Source organism: Pteronotus mesoamericanus, unplaced genomic scaffold, assembly GCF_021234165.1.
Source record: "Pteronotus mesoamericanus isolate MK-2021 breed Mesoamerican mustached bat unplaced genomic scaffold, CSHL_Meso_final scaffold_651, whole genome shotgun sequence".
Classification (NCBI taxonomy): Eukaryota; Metazoa; Chordata; class Mammalia; order Chiroptera; family Mormoopidae; genus Pteronotus; species Pteronotus mesoamericanus.
In genome coordinates, this window is record NW_026555325.1 from 20,824,733 (window position 1) to 20,839,571 (window position 14,839).

Genomic DNA, 14,839 nt, shown 5'->3' on the forward strand with positions numbered 1-14,839 from the left:
ATGTCCATTTTTTCTCAATTGCTTTGAAAATCTGTTATTCTCTACAGTACCTTAGTCATCAACATTGTGAAGCACTGGGCATTCCAGTATTAGCAAAACCATCATGATAATCTGATGTTGTTCCATCCCTTGTTAGAAGAGGAAAAACAGACCTTTAAAAATATGGATTCTTCTTTTCATTTCCATAGCACTTCATTTTTTATTTGAGTTTAAGGTCTTTTGCCTTTATAATTCCTTTAGATACCACAACCAAAAACAAACCAAAAACAAAACAAAACAAAAAAACACAGAACAAAATGATGAAGCAAACAAAGTGTTACCAAATCCCCCCTTACTCTGGGCAAATAATCAGCAGCGAACAGAAGCCCACTACTCAGACTTGTTTCCTACACTTCAGGGTCCCCTTCCTTCCACGCAGACTCCTGAGGTATCACCTGGTGTAGAGCTGTTTCCGGGATTAATTTAAGGATGCAATGCCATGGGCCCACTCTAAGTAAACAAGCAAATTAGAGAACAAATGTATTTATTAAGAATTTTATGCAAGTCACAATGATAGGTGTTGTGAGAGAGTAAGACACAGTCACTTCCTTTAAGCAATTTACAGCCTACTAAGTTTGGGGCACGACAACAAATATGTGGCTAACTCTAAATAAAAAAGTAATCTAATAGGCTCCAAAAGAGAGGTAGAAATAAAAGTGTTTTGGGGATTCAATAGAGGGAATGATCTTATGAAGGTGAAAGGGTTTGAAAAGATTTCTTGGACAAGGTAGATATTTGAGGTGATCTTTATTTAAGGGCCATAGTTTTAAAATACTCTGGGGTGGGTGTTGTTATCAAAGGAAAAACATGTAATAAGAATTCTGTTTGAAATAAAGAATTGTTTGGCTAGACCTGGAAAGGTAATTTGGGGTTCCATTATTTGGAGCCCAAAAAGTCAGGTTAGGGAGATTCGACCTCATTCGTCCACAAAGGATTGGAAAGCATAGAGCAGGAATGATTAGAAGTTCATTGGAAGTGGGAGGAGGAGGAATAAAGTTGAGATAAGTACCAGTAACAAGAAACTGTTTCTGGGTGTGAATGACCAAGACTTGACCTTTCACGATGTTGCAGGTTAAGGATGGGAGTGAGGGGCAGAGATGGTTGAAGATAAGCTGAGGCCACCGAAGACATCGTTTTATTGTTAGGCCTGTCAGCTCTCCTACGTGTGAAGGTCAGTGCCTTCAAATTTTTACCTAATAAGTTAAGCAGCTTACATACTTCAGAATAAAAATTCCCTTTTCATGTGAAGATGATGTGTTTCCAAAGTCTTTCCTTTGTTAAAAGGCTAAGGAAAGTTCAAACATGACAGAGCCAAAGCAGTAGCTGTGGGAGAGAATGGCATTTAAAGGGCTGATGAGTGAGAGATGTCAGCGTTGATCTCAGTATCGGTGCAGATAAAATGCTTTATGGCTTTTGTGACTAATGAAAAGTCGGCTTCCCCAAAAGGGTATAAAATTCAATACATTAAAAAGTAAAAAGCTTAATGAAATTTTGACACACGCTACAACATGGATGATCCTCGAGGACATTATGCTAAATGAAATAAGCCAGTCACAAAAGGACAAATGCTATAGGATTCCATTTATCTGAGGAACCTAGAAAAGTCAAATTCACCGAGAAAGAAAGCAGAATAGAGGTTACCAGGGGCTGAGGGAAGGAAGAAGGTAGAGTTAGTGTTTAATGGGTATGGAGTTTCAACTGGAATGATAAAAAAAAAAGTCCTGGAGATGGATAGTGATGATGGTTATACAATAATGTGAGGGTATCTAATGTCATTAAACTGTAATCTAAAAAAATGTTAAAATGGTAAAAACTAATGCCCTGGCCAGATAGCTCAGTTGTATAGAGTGTCATCCTGATACTCCAAGGTTGCAGGTTCAATTCCTGGTCAGGGCACATACAAGAAGCAACCAATGAACACATCAATAAATGGAACAACAATTCTCTCTCTCTCTCTCTCTCTCAAAAATCAATTTTAAAAAATGGTAAAACTGCTGTATGTATATTTTACCACAATAAAAAAAGAGTAAAGTCTCAATAAGGTCTGTATAGTGGTTTTTATAATAGCCAATTTTAATTTATTAACTTTCAGAGAGAAAGTTTACACAATGTGGCCTGACAGAATCATGCCTGCTGGCTGGCATTTCTCCGGGGACTTCTTGGTTCCACAGAAGAAGTGAAATGGCCTAAAAAAGGTGACTGGTGAGTGAGGGATCAGAGCAAAGGGGCTGGGTATGGCAATGGCTGCCAGCAGAGAGACAGTTTTGCCTAGTGTTCTCCTCTTCAATGTAGGAATGTATCTGCCAAGGAGGCCTGAGTCTTTGTGTCAGCCGGTCTGGGCACTCTTCCTCAAGACAATGGTGCCAAGCAAGGTTATTTTTCAAAGCACAGTTCATCAGAGGCAGGAATGCAGTGAGAAAATATGACTAACATATCAAAGTTATAAAAAAAGATGATTAAATCTAAAATATTCGCTAGAGAAAAGAGAAGAGTGACACCAGGGAATATTTTTCCAGGATCCAAGTCTGTGATCTTAAAATGAAATTTTCTTGCATCAGCTCAATATGCACTGCCCTCAGCAGATATGCTTGGGTGTCTCAATGACAGTAGAAGACCAACTAATAAAGCTATTTCTCTTTTCAGGTTGATGTGTTTTACTTTTCAGGATCAAAATTGGTATGAAGTAGAGGAAGATAATAAGAAAGAAACGAAAGTAAATAGTGAGAGGAAAGGGAGACTAGTAAGAAAGATAGATAGTCGTGAAATAACAAGAAGGACCAAGTCTACCAAGAGCTGTGCAAGATGGAGCGCTAACATACCCCAAATCGCTGGAAGCATCTACCAAAGCTCCATGAAATATTTCTCGAAGAGAATAAAAAACATGCTAGGAAGAAAGACAACACTGAGGGCCAGAGTAGCAACCTGAGTACCTACCTGATAACCTGAAGGCTTGGGTTCAAAGCTTACGTAGACACGAAGCCTCAATTTGGGTGATGTGAAGTGTTGGGACTAAGACCAAAAGAGAAAAAAATCTGCTCACATGGCCTTCATGATTCCTCTTTGTAACTGGAGAAGAGGTCCTTATGGCTATTAAAAAAGGAGGGGGTTTCTTATATACCATTAATTGTGAAGCAAAGTTTTATTTGTTTAAAATATCATTTAAAGATACCACCAGCGAATCTCATCTGTGTTTGTCTAGGCAAACAGTAGGGGAAAAACATATAATTCTCTGAGAAATCCAAACTCCATGATTGATCCTTATTTAGGATTATAGTTAAGCATTTTTATTATGTTACAGAAAACCCCCTTTCAAGATATAAACAGAAAATTTGGTTATGGAACAGAGATGCCCCTGGCACTGCTGGAATAAGTAAAGGCAAGATCGCTTGGGAGACATGGACACACCTCATGGGCAGGGGGTTCCCACAAAATACTCAGCCTCACTGAAGCTGAGCGTATGATAAGAAGTCATAGAAGAAGCCAGTAACATTTTTCATGTGTGTCAGGCACTGTCAGTGGACACAAGGTGCAAGAGAATTAAATTTTTTAAAAAAATTGAGTTACTAGAATGGGACGTAAAAAGTGATTACCAAAAAAAATACCTTTACAATGAGTAAAACTATAACAGAAGCAATTAAAGCACAAGAATGAGAAATGCAAAAAGACAGGGCTACGTTGAATAATGTTCATGATAATAATAGTACAGCACTGAACACTTGCTAGGTATTTTTCTAAATGTTCTGTGACTAGTAACCCATTTAATCCATAAAACAATCCTATTATTATTGTATTATGAGGTATTAATATTTTTCCATTTTATAGATGAGAAAATGGAGGCCCAAAAAGGTTAACTAACTTGATACAGGTCACAGATCTAATAAGTGACAGGGCTGAAATTTGCACGAAGACATTCTTTATCAAGTATCTTAGTCCCTCCAAGCTGCTGTAGCAAAGATACCATGGGCTGGGTGGCCTAAACAACAGACATGTGTTTCTCACAGGTCTAGAGGCTGGGGAAACAAAGATCAAGGTGCTGACCTGGTACGGGCCCATTTCCTGATTCACAGACAGCCGTCTTCTCACTGCAGCCTCACGTGTCTGAAGGAGCAAGGCTGCTTTCTCTCTGGAGCCTCTTTCACAAGGGCACTAATCCCATTATATTTAGGCTCTACTTTTATGATCTAATCTCCTTCTAGAAGCCCCATCTCCTAATATCGTCACATTGGAAGTTAGGGTCTCAACATAAGGACTTTCAGTCTATAACACCAAAATACAGGGTTCTTAACTGCTACACTGAACCAAGGACCAAATTTAACTTTAATACAAAATTTCAAATTTGAAGAAATTCAAAACTTGAAAATTATAAAAATGAAAAAATTTGTAATTGTCAAAAATACTTGGTCAATGAGTTCAATACTAGATGAAGCATTGCTGAAGAAAGAATTAGCAAAGTATAAAATAGAACTGAAAAAAAAAGCACCAAAAGAAAAAGAAGTAGAAAATATAAAAGCAAGGTAAGAAACAAAAAATAAAGTGAAAAGACTCAACATATTTTGAGTCTCTAAAAGAAATTCCAGAAGGAGAGAATAAGAAAACAATAAAGAGGCAATATTTTAAAATGTGGTAACTAAGAAATCTCCAGAATTGGTCTAAGATATGAATATTTAAGAAGCATAGCATAAAAGTAAATCACACAGGGAAATATTGCAGTGTAGTTATCTAAGAAAACTAAAAGAAAATATTAAAAACAAGAGTAAAAGGAGAGACAGAGAGTCCCTACAAATGAATAGACCAATAGCACACATCTCAATAGCGGCCATAGAATCTAGAAGATTCTAGATTATCTAAAAGATGGTATCTTCAGACTCCTGAGGAAAAATATTGTCAACCTAGAATTTTTTTTCTAATTTATATTTTTTGTCAACCTAGAATTTTATATCCAGGTAGAATATCATTTGGGATGAAGACAACATAGAAAGTTTTTAAAACAAAGGTGAAGAGAGTTCTCTACACTTACATTCTTGCTAAAAGAACAACTAAAGAATGTATTTCAGGGAAAATAAATTGAACTCAGAAAGATGTGTAGGATTCAAGATGGAATGATGAGCAAAAAATTGGTAAACATTGCTAAAAAATCAATTTGGAGGGATTAGAAAATCAATACTAATTAACATGAAAATAAACTGAAGTGTGGTCAGTTGAAGGGCCCACCATCATTGGGGAGGAGAGTGGAGGTTTGCAATGATGTTAGACTTTAAGTTATTTGTGTATTAAAATTTTCTTTATATAAATGACCTCCCCCACCCTGGTTTTATTGAGCTATTATTAAAATGGTAAGGGCTACCAGAGAAAGAATTGCAATTTAATGTTGAATGTCCAAATAATTAGAGGGGAAAAGTAAGATAAAGGAAAATTTGATTAATGTAGTAGAAAGAGGAAGGAGGAAAAAAAGAGAAAGATTAGAAATAATGTGGTAAACAGGCAATAGAATATAAGGTATCAGAAATAAATACCAATGTACTCATAGTAAGTGTAAATCAACTTAACTCAGTTAAAAGACAGAGACTATCAGATTGAAAAATTAAACAAAATCCAGCTATTTTCTGTTTATGGGAGAATTTCTAAAACATGATGACACAGTAATTGACATTAAAGAAATAGAAAAAAATGCATACCAGACACATTTCCAACAGGAAGGAAAACTAGGTATTAGAAAAATCCCTCTGCCATCCCAAACATGCAGATCTGTATAAACCACTTTACTAACGTAAAGGTACTTTCAAAGATATTATTTAGTACATAAGAAATTAGGGAAAATCCTTAACAGACAGAGAAAGCAAAGAAGCAGCCGGCAGCCCAGAGGAAGATGAACAGAAACACAGAAAGTGGTGCTGTTCCGGGTCCAGGGCCAGCAATCGGCAGCCTGGGGGCCAAAGGCAGCCGGGCCTCCTGTTTCTGTCAAGTTTCACTGGAACCAGCCTGGCTCAGTGTCTGCGTATTGTCTCTGACTCTTTTTGTGCTGCAACAGTAAGTCGAGTAGTTATGACAGAGATCATATGACCCACAAAGGTGAAAAACCTTACGATCTAGCACTTCATAGAATAGGCTATCTCTAGGACCCTGGAACAGGGATATGGGGGTTTCTGGCTGCTGGGGTGGCATAGGGTGAGGTATAGAAGTAGAAGCCCAGGCCTTCAGTTCTGTGCACAGGGAGATGAATAGAGTCCCCGCAAAGAGCACACTTGAAATGACTCTACTCTCTGTAAAAGAATGGCTTCAGGGGAAACCGGACTCTTGGGAAGGGCATGGACGAGGAGACCGTGGATGAGGCCTGTGAGCCTGCTGTGGACGGGGTTACTCTGAGATTGGCAGCCATCACCTGCGCTCACACTGCCCACCATAAAGGCGGCCTTCAAGGCTCAGGGGTTGGCTCCCAGGGGCATTTTCGCAGCACTTTCAGCTGTGCTCTAAAGGAGGTGTTCCCAGCATTTCCTCCCTGTTCATTTCTGTGCATTTTTTCATTCACTGTGGTGGACGCCTATGTGCGCCAAGTTAACACCCCAGGTGAAAATTATTGTTGATGTTAGTGTTCTGGTAACAAAGTGGCATATGTTCAAAGTAATCTGTCCCTAACCCCAGCTTGCTTGTTTTCTGTTACTTTAATGCACAATATTACAGTGTGTAGTTTTTTTAATATACCCACACACCATTGTACCTTTTGGAAGAACTAAATGCAATGGAAACACCCAAATTCAAATACTTTGGATTGAAATATTGTATTTCATTTAGTAATGTGTTTGGATTTATTTTTTCCGTAGAATCATTACAGTAAGACCTACTTTTTTTTTCAAAATCTATATTTAGATGGCACTAAGCCTAAGAACTGTTCTCATTTCTGAGAGCTCTGCATGTTTTTGCCTAGGCATTTGCTTATAAAAAATTTGGGATGGTGACTGAGAAATGACAGGAGGGTATGGGGTTGGACCCCACCCACATCATCCTGGAGAAGAAATGGAAAAACCAGACCGGGTTTACTGCGGTGAATGCTTGAGGTACCCAACACAGTATTGTTCAGCCATGGATACTTCTCTGGAGAAGGTTACTGGCTTCCGATGGGTACTTTGGTGGTACTTGGGGGGTAAGTCAACTTCATCAGGAAGGGGTGGATCTTTCATTTTTCCCTGAACTACCTCCCCAGCCCCAATCAATAGTCCGGGGAAGACCCTAAGAGAGGGGAAGTGTTTCATCCCCAGGAACCCAAGAGAGTCAGAGCCTGGCCCGCAGGGGGAGGAGGCGCATGGGCTCTCCCCCAGATGCAGGCCGGCCAGCTGCTGCCACGTCATGGCACGCGATAACGAGGAGAATGGCGGCTGGTGGCAGGCCTCCTGTGGAAGAGCCGGCCTGTGGCCACACCTAGAATATTAGTTCTTTACTTCTCTGATCATAATCCCCTCTTAGACTCTAAGCCTTCAATCAATCTTGTGAACTGCCACAGGCTGATCATAGCTCTTATGGTGTGGAACTAAGGGAATTCCATTTTCATGCTTGGAGCAAAGCTTGGAGGGAGAACAATTGCCTAAACGAGGCCAAATGCGACTCGGCAAACAATGATCTGCGGAGCAGTGGGGCTGGGGAGGAGCCACAGCGCTCCAAAATGACAAGCTTCAAGCAGGACACAGCCTTGCAACATGCAGGGGGATTGCTAGGGGACTTTCTCAGCATTTCTTAAGTCATGCCGGTATAATACATTTTAGTCCATATGCAAGTAAAAACCCAGAGAAGAGTGGTCACAGCCGACTTGCGTCAATGTCCCATCATTTTCTGGAGATGCCCAACATGGTTCTAGATATTTGTGACAAAAGAAGGATGATCAGACGGGCAAATCCTGAGACTAGCAGACAGTAGAGTCCAGATATTAGAAGTCAGATCATAGGACTTTAAATCTAAATTCCTACGAGCTGTGTAATATTGCGCAAGGTAAGTCACATTTTTGTGCCTTGACTTTCTTAACTATACAATAAGGTTAACAATTGTGCGTATCTCATAGGTTGTTATGCATATCAAATTACTTCATACATGCCGAGCAGCAAGAACAGTGCCTGGTGTGTAGTTAGTGCTCAGTGAATGCTGGCTGCTCCTGTCCGAAGTTCAGGCAGAGGACTAGCATGGTCAAGGACTGGCTGAGAGTTTTGCTGCACGCATCTGCTATTACACAGCAAACCACCTTTAAACAATACTTTATTACTATTTCTCATAATTCCATGGGTTGATGGGGCTCAGATGGGTGGCTTTCCTGCTGGCCTCATCAGAGTTCTCATGCGGTTGTACTCGTGGGAGCTGGGCCTGGAGTCAGCTGGAGGCTGACTCGACCAGCATGCCCCAGATGGCTTCTTGCTTCCTGTGCCTGGCACTTTATGGTTCCACTCCGTGGTGTCTCTCTCCACAGTGCTGCTCATTTTTCAGGGTTCCCTATGCGGCCTATCCTCCAGCAGTGTAGTCGGACTTCCCACGTGGCAACTGGCTTCTGAGAGCACAAAAGCAGAAATGGCAAGGTCTTTTCTGATGCTGAGACCCAGAACTGGCACAACATCACTTCAGCCCATTCTGTTGGTTAAAGACGTCACAGACCATCTAGATTCAGTGTGGAGGGAGGGGACTACAGGGGCGCCTGTCTGCTGGGAAGCATGGCTCGTCAGGGGTGGTCTTCGGTGACAGCTACCAAAGTTCACATATGGAGATGAGTGTGGAGAATATATTTCTTTCAAAATGAAGGACAGTTAAGGTGTGAGTCCCAGTGACTGAAGTGGACAGAGACAACTCTAAGCCAGGGGGGAACACGCTAATGATTTGCAGAAGGCCATGCAGGTGACTGGTGATGGGAGATGAGTGAAGGTAGGCATCACAGGAGCTGGAGGCTTGGGTGAGAGAACACAACCTCTACATCCTGGAACACCACAGGCAGCAAAACCATTACCAAAGACGTAACTGTGGACAGGACGTGGTGCAGCACACAGGCCCTGGGCACAGCGTGGCAGGCTGACAAAAGGGGCAGCCCCTTCAGGGCTTAATGTGCAGCTTCCTCCTCTCCCATGTTTGGGATCAAGATTGGCCACATATTCTGGAAGAGTACTAAGGGTCTTGTTTAAGATTTAGAAACACTTACTTTGGGCAAGAGGAAAGGGGAAGCTAGAGCCAGGCCAGTTGATAGACCTTTGTGCTTAGGAGAGTGCGTACCTACTTGTCCCAGGCTTCCTTTGCAGATAGACCTGCTCCTCCAAACCTCCAGGGGAACTTTGCAGGAGGGAAAGGAATGAATTAATTCGGAGTTTAGTTTTTCTCAAGCGATAAGGACCAGACTCCATGATACACATTTTCACATCACCTCATACCTGATTTATTCTAAATAACCATGAATGGGTTCCCCAAACCCATCTTTTCCTTGATAACACCCAGCTTGTACCCTGCTCTCATATTAGCCTTCCAAAAGCACTGTCTTTGTTCCTATGCCCAAGAAAGCTTTAACTGTTTTGTAATGTCTCCATGAAGAAGTTCAAACCTTTTAGGCTGTTATTCAAGGGTCCATAGGCTTGTGTCTGAGAAGAAAGGTTGGCGGATGATTGAGGTGAAACTCACAGATACCAGTAGGTACTGCTTTCTAGCTTTAAGAAACATCCAAAGGAACACAAACAGCACAAAAGAAACATCTGAATAGGGTACCATTTGTTTCCTTGCAGCACAGTACAGGGAGGTGACAAGGAACAGCAGCCTGCAAGGGTGAAAAACATGCCAGTTCTGAACAAAACAGCTCCCACTCAATTTATCTTCCCTACTGGAAGCGTCCCATTATCACCCAGAAAAAAACAAACAAACAATCAAAACCTTCTGCTACCTTGCAAAGCCTCTTAAGAAGCCACGTCACATAGAACAACCATCCACGCATAGTGTTTTGAGTTCTGGGTCCCAATATTCTTGCTGCATAATATTCTACAACCTTTTATTTTTTTTCACCTGTGCCTGCACCACAGGTTATACAATTTCCTTTATCTAAACCCATGTAGAGGACTAGAAGATTTTCCATCTCTCCAGAGAGGTTTTCTGAGGATAATTGTGTTCATGCTCAAGCACAGAAGAGAAGTCCTCTGCAGTGGTGTCTGGATTTCATGTTTTAACCTCAGACTCATATGCCACACAATAAGTTTACTATAAAACTCCCTCTACTCTACAAACCTTTGGACCCATTCAAACACTTTCTGTTCCCTTCATATCCTAGTTCTTATTTCCACGCACCAGATGGTGAGAGACGGGAGGGAAGGAATGAAGCTGTTCCAGTGTCCCAGGAAGCTGAGGAGTTGGATCACAACCCGTCAGGGAAGCAAGTAGGACAACAGATGTCTTGCTCAGTAGTTCTCTCATATCTACTGCCTTTTACTTGTAGTTTTTCTTAAATATGTGAAATGTTTTATCTCCTCAGCCAACTTCTGAGCATGCTTTAGGAAGAGAAGGAATTTATTTTAAATCATGTCTTTCTACCTTGTATGTTCCTTCTTATTCAGAGTAGCTATAGATAGTTGTTGGTTGAGTATCGCATAGGCAAAGGAAAAATTCATGCAGTTCACCCATCCATCCATTAATCCATCTATTCATAGAGTCACAAAGCCTTTACTGGTTAACCCTATCTACCTCAAACCCCACTAGATGTTGCCCAACACCGACAGTGGGGTACGCACATTCTGGAACATTTAGATTCCCCAGTATCTGATACACCATACACTAGAAAGTATTCAGATTTAAAAATCATTATTATAAAAGTAATACTGGCTTGTGGTAAACATTAAAACAGTACTGAAGGGTACAAAGAAAAAAATTAAACTTCCCTGTCAGCACTCTTCCAAAACTTCCCATTCCAATTACCCAAAATAACAGCTGCTGACAGCTCCTTAAAGAGCCTTCCAGAAACCTGTATTCTTTTTTAAACATAGATAGGATCATTCTATGTGTTTTTCTGTTGTTGTTCCCTGACCCTCAGCTATACAATGATTATTGATTTTCTTTTCATATTCACTCATGTAACTCTCTTTGCTTTTTACCTTGTTTTTTAACAGCTTTATTAAGATATAATTCATACCCCATAAAATTTACCCATTTAAAGCATATAATTCAATATTTTTTTTAGAATAGTCACATAGTTGTGCAACCATCCCCGCAATCCTCATTCTTTTTAACAGTTGCAGGGACTTCATCCTGTGCCATAATTTCAGTAAATATTTGCTGAATCAAATTAAACCATGGATTTGGATTGAGAAAGTAAGGGGAAAAGCAAGTTGTCTAAAAACAGTAAAGAAGCTCCGAGGCTTCTACTTTTATGACAGTGTTAAGTAACTATGTGATATTGATGTAACAACATGAATGAGAAAACACTCCCTTTACATTACCTGCATCTCTTTTCCCGCACAGGTTGTATGGTTCCAATCGATGTTGACATAAATCCATGTTGCATTGTGCTGGATTTTCTTTAGCAAGTCAAGAATTTTCACTTCTAAGTAAAGTTGTATTTCATTTTAGTAAGTTTAGAAATAAATATTTTTTTTAATAATCATCCCAAACTAAGTTAGCTTACAACACTTCAACAGTAACAGGACATCTTGTGCAGCATTTGTTTTAAATATACTGTGAAAGTAAGCATTTCAAATTAATACAATATTTATAAAACATCTAAAGAAATGTAAGCAAATTGTTTTTGAAATTGTTTATAAATATTAGGAGTTTTAAGCATATGGGGTGCTAAGTAATATTGACATGTCTGGGAAAATGTGCAAAATGGAAGGAAATTAATATTACTACTCTTTCCCATACATGTATTTCCACATATAAAATAATAAATTCTCTGAGGGAAAAAGAAAGGTGTTTGTTAAGATTAGTAAAGCCTACAATAGTATCATTGAGAACATGTATTTAGAAACAAACCTAAATTAGTTTAAGCAATAAAAAAAACATTAGCTTCAAATATGATTGAAAGTAGAGAAGAAAAAGAACACAGGCACTTTGTTGGTGTAAAAAGAAAAACTCCTGTAGAGGTTGGAAAATATCTTTCTAGAGATTTTAAAAATGTGGTAAGAACAGGACAGATTTGATGTTACATTCTTCTCTACAAATTGAGACTTTATTCCATAAGACGTCATGGAGCTTGTGAATTCTATTATTATTATCTAGTACTGCATTGATTCTCAAAGTGAAATATTCACTGTTCCTAAATGCTCAGTGTCTAAATTCCTGACCATTTTCTCCCTTAGGACCCCTCTAGCACTCTGCAGTAATCTATCAAGTGTTCATCCTCAAATGCATGAGCAAGCATACAACTATTTCTCCAAAACATATCTATCAGATGTCAGAACAGAAACAGTAGAATACTCAGATCTTTTTTTTTTCCTTAGGTCAAAATTCATCCTTTCTGGGATTTGACTGAGATCTTAAAAAGTCTGTATCTTAGATTCTCCTCATGAGTTTTCCAGGCAAAGTTCTAATTTTAAAAGCCTTCAGTTTTTCCAAGTTTTTCCCAAAGTGTTGTATTACCTTCAAAATGACTTCATGTTTTACCTCTGTGTCTTGGACTTAAAATCTAGCACAGCTAAAGAAATAGTGAATTTATTTTAACGAGGGCAACATAAAAACGCAAGAAAATGGGAGCCCCATAAAAAATAATCAAATATATGCCAGAAGAAGGAAACCCTATTATCCTTTTCACAATTTTTAAAAATATTATGTAGGGCTTTGGATATGGACAAGTGGGCTGAATCCTCTGAGCAGAAAGTCACTTATAGTTGCCCTTTCCACAGAGTGAAAATCATTGCTTTGAAAAATGGTACTTAGAAATTAAGATTATGTTTTAAAAAATGGAAATGTTCTCTTCTTCCTACTTTCTGAGAGAAGGAAAATGATAATTTAGAAGGCAGATTACAGAGATGGAGAGATTATATATAGAGGGCATGAGGTTTTGGTTTGTATATTCAAAGAACTGAAAAAAGACTAGTGTATCACTCTATCCACAGTAGCAAACAACAAAATCCACTAAAGCTAGTTTACAAAACAAAGCATTTTATTAAAGGGTGTTAGGTGGTTCTTAGAATTCTTGGGAGGGGCAGACTTTCCATGTTGGAGGCTATCCAAACAGGGAAATGCTCAACCACGGCCAGGAGGCTGCTTCATTAAAACCCACTGTTGCTCTGCTAGTCCCATGCACCTTTTGTGGCCTAACAACCTTGCGTGCTAGATACTTCAAGCTATGCAACTTTTATCCCCTAAAGCTGAAGCCGGCACTGCTACTCTTGCCATAAAATGGATTCTTGCTTTCTCACATAGTGCTCTTATGAATGAAATCTCAAATGGGTACATTTGATTGGCAGAAAGTATTACACAAGAAACTGGGGAGATTGAGTATCTAGCTTCTAATGTGGGAGCTGGATGCATAATGTGGGATATTCTCCAAGGATGAGAATGGTATGGCTGGGAAGCCACAAAGCACAACCATTCTCCATTGGCAGTATGGCTCTAGTGTAGAAGATAGAAAATCAATAGATCTTTATGTTACAAGTGAGAAAGAGGGGTTACAAGTGAGAAAGAATAAGGGGTGAATCCCAGATTTCAGGATGCATAACGTGGTGGATGATTGTTTACTCCACTACTGAGGAGATGTGGGCTTGAGGGAAGAGCATGTTTAGCTCAAAAACAAGCAGTTAGGGTCCAGATTTAAGGTTGGAAGGATGACAGCAAAAGTGATAGTTTTCAAATCTCCTTGTATCAGCCTATAAAAGGAAACAGCCACAAGAACCAACCAACCAACCAACCAAATAAACAAACACCAGGACATCACCACCAAAAATCCACGGGCATAATCTTCCGTAGTAGGTGACAAAGTATTCCCATACACTAACAAATGTGAATGGGTAGAGTAACTGCTGACAGCTGTAGAACCTAATTATACCAACATTTTTGCAGGACAGAGGAAAGCAAAGGGCATCAGATAAACCTGAGAACTCTAAAAGAACCAAGAAGTACTTACTGGAAACTATTTCAGCTGAAACTGAGAGTTTTACTTTCTAATAATGAATGAATACAAAGAGTTTGCAATAAAATCTGAAGGGGCCAGAGAAGTCTAGGCCCCATGAATTTCCCCACTAACTAGTCAAAACTTACTTGTAGTACAATGACAAGAAACTGCTGCAAGGAGAATCCAAGTAAGCAGCACAGGAACAACAGTCAAAGGAAACTGCAGGTCCAGGTAAAAACAGAGGAGGATATATCTTCAGAAAATAAGCTGCCAAAAATTTTTACACCCTGCACAAATACAGCAAAACAGAGAACTCCAGAGCTGTAAAGTTAGAAGAACTATCTCGAGCTACAAAATACTTTCAAGTATGAATGAGCAAAGAGAAGGATCAAATCTTAATGTTAATATTAAAAAACCAGATTAAAAAAGCATAATAACATCCCTACAGATAAGGAATAAATACCAGAGAAACATCACCACAATGTAGATTAAAATTATAAGCTAAAAGTTAAAAAAACATCAAAATGATATAAGACATGAGAGAATACTAATCATAATTAGGAAAACTCAGAAATTAGGTCATATGTTCTCAGGAAAAAATAATAAATAAAAGAGAAACATTTCAGAAATGACACTAAGTTTCTAAAAAAATGAATGAAAGGTAGATAAGGCCTTAAGGAAAATAAAAGCTAAGAAATAAAATAATTAAAATAAAAACAAAGATCAAAAATAATTTTTATTTAAAAAATGAAATTA